Raw genomic sequence first — 2,717 nt, 5'->3', positions numbered from 1 at the left:
TTTTGGTGCTTGATCCCTATTTTGGGTGCCCACCTTGCACCAAGTGCGCACCCGGGGCAAACCGAGCGCCTTGGTGCACCGGGGCAAGATCGAGCGTGCACCCGAGGCGCCCCGAACATGCACCAAGGTGCACTCGGCCCACATGTGAGCGCAGGTCGTTGCGCCCGAGGTGGTGTGTGGGCACCGCGTTGCAGACGGGACACTGCACGCACACGACGCCCCCTCCAGGTGCACGCACGTAGGCCGGGCCGGGTGCACACCCGACGCCCTAGCAAGGTGCGCGCACCCGGGCAGGGCTCACACTTGGCGAACGGGGCGCACTTCGCGAGGGAGGGTGTGCACCTCGACGGGGGTGGGTGGCCGGGGTGGATTCGCACGTGGGTCGCGGTTTGCTAAGTACACACTGCGACAAGCTCATAACGGGTGCGATCATACCAGCGTTAGTGCACCGGATCCCATCAGAACTCCGCAGTTAAGCGCGCTTGGGCCGGAGTAGTACTGGGATGGGTGACCTCCCGGGAAGTCCCGGTGTTGCACCCTTTTTTAGTTTTTCGCCGGGCGTCGCAATGCTATTTGAATAAACCTTTTGCCCGTTTGCGTTCTCGTCGGGGCCGGGCCGGGCCGGGGTGCGCTGCCCGCACTACCGCGCGCGCGGGGGGCGACACCGAGCGCGCACCCGAGGCGCCCCGAGCACACAGGCCACGGTGCAACCCGGGCGTTGTGCGCGCACCCCGGTGCGCCCGAGGTGCTGCGCGCGCACCCAGGTGAAATCGGTGTGCACCTCGGCCAGTGCGCGCTCGGTCGAGTCGCGCACGTTGGCCAAGGTGCACGGTGATGTTTCTTACTCTAAGGTTCCGCACCAGACGCCCGGGACAGGTGAGCGAAGCTGGGCGGGGCCGGGTGCGCGGCCGGGGCAGGTGCACGCAGCTGGAGAGAGCTTTGGAGCACACTTCGGAGCGCACCAATGATGCGCTCCATTCAAAAGTTTCCTGAAAAGGCAAAAAAAGTTGAGATTATAGAATTTCCCACTTGAGAGATTGTAAAAAAAAAAAATTTAAAATGAAGGAAACGCGGGTGCCAAGGTGTGCGCAGCCCAGCCAAGGTGTGCGCACCAAGGCGCCCACCCTGGCGAAGGTGCACGCAAGGTGCGCACCCGAGGCAAACCGGACAATTAACCCAACTTTCGACTTCGCGCGCACCTTGGAGCGCACTTCGGAGCGCTCCTTGGTGCGCACCAATCTTGGGCACCTCGGAGTGCACCATGGCGCCCACCAAGGTGCGCACCCGGGGCAAACCGAGCTCCGACTTCGTGCGCACCTTGGAGCGCACGAAAGGTGCGCACCATGGCGCCCACCAAGGTGCGCAGCCCAGCCAAGGCGTGCGCATCAAGGTGCGCACCCTGGCGAAGGTGCGCACCCGGGGCAAACCGAGCTCCGACTTCGTGCGCACCTTGGAGCGCACAAAAGGTGCGCAACCCAGCCAAGGTGTGCGCACCCCGGTCAAACCGAGCTCCGAATCGTGCGCACCAGAGGTGCACGCCATCGTGCGCACCTTGGAGCACACTTCGGAGCCCTCCTTGGTGCGCGCCGATGTTGCGCACCTCGGAGCGCACCCGGGGAAAACAATGCAATTAACCCGACTTTCGACTTCGTGGGCACCTCGGAGCGCTCTCGGGTTCGCACCTCGGAGCACACCGAGGTGCGCACCTTTGATGCGCTGCCTTCACCAATTTCCAGAAAAGGCAAGAAAACATTGAGAAGGTGTGCGCACCGAGGTGCCCACCCTGGCGAAGGTGCACGCGAGGTGCGCACCCGGGGCAAACCGGGCTCCGACTTCGTGCACGCCGCACCTTGGAGCACACTTCGGAGCGCTCCTTGGTGCGCACCAGGGCGCGCAACCCAGCCGAGGTGCCCACCCCGGCGAAGGTGCACGCGAGGTGCGCACCCGGGGCAAACCGGGCTCCGACTTCGTGCACGCCATGGTGCCCACCGCGGCGAAGGTGCACGCGAGGTGCGCACCCGGGGCAAACCGGGCTCCGACTTCGTGCACGCCGCACCTTGGAGCACACTTCGGAGCGCTCCTTGGTGCGCACCATGGTGCCCACCAGGGCGCGCAACCCCGCCGAAGGTGCACGCGAGGTGCGCACCCGGGGCAAACCGGGCTCCGACTTCGTGCACGCCGCACCTTGGAGCACACTTCGGAGCGCTCCTTGGTGCGCACCATGGTGCCCACCAGGGCGCGCAACCCCGCCGAAGGTGCACGCGAGGTGCGCACCCGGGGCAAACCGGGCTCCGACTTCGTGCACGCCATGGTGCGCACCGCGGCGAAGGTGCGCACCCGGGGCAAACCGGGCTCCGACTTCGTGCACGCCGCACCTTGGAGCACACTTCGGAGCGCTCCTTGGTGCGCACCAGGGCGCGCAACCCAGCCGAGGTGCCCACCCCGGCGAAGGTGCACGCGAGGTGCGTACCCGGGGCAAACCGGGCTCCGACTTCGTGCACGCCGCACCTTGGAGCACACTTCGGAGCGCTCCTTGGTGCGCACCATGGTGCCCACCAGGCCGCGCAACCCAGCCAAGGTGTGCGCACCAAGGTGCACGCGAGGTGCGCACCCGGGGCAAACCGGGGTCCGACTTCGTGCACGCCGCACCTTGGAGCACACATCGGGGCGCTCCCGGGTTCGCACCGGCGTTGCGCACCGTGGTGGGCACCTCGGAG

At 66.5% G+C, this 2,717-nt stretch overlaps 1 non-coding gene across 1 annotated transcript; it reads left to right on the top strand.

Annotated features, from left to right (window-relative positions):
* The first annotated feature begins 421 nt into the window (after positions 1-421).
* LOC131866238 (5S ribosomal RNA) lies at positions 422-540 on the top strand. Its single transcript, XR_009364861.1, has one exon. It is a non-coding gene; the product is annotated as a 5S ribosomal RNA (ribosomal RNA).
* Positions 541-2,717: the final 2,177 nt, after the last annotated feature.

Source organism: Cryptomeria japonica, unplaced genomic scaffold (assembly GCF_030272615.1).
Source record: "Cryptomeria japonica unplaced genomic scaffold, Sugi_1.0 HiC_scaffold_138, whole genome shotgun sequence".
Classification (NCBI taxonomy): Eukaryota; Viridiplantae; Streptophyta; class Pinopsida; order Cupressales; family Cupressaceae; genus Cryptomeria; species Cryptomeria japonica.
The sequence above is the reverse complement of the archived record's forward strand: the minus strand, read 5'-3'. Positions and strand labels throughout refer to the sequence as shown.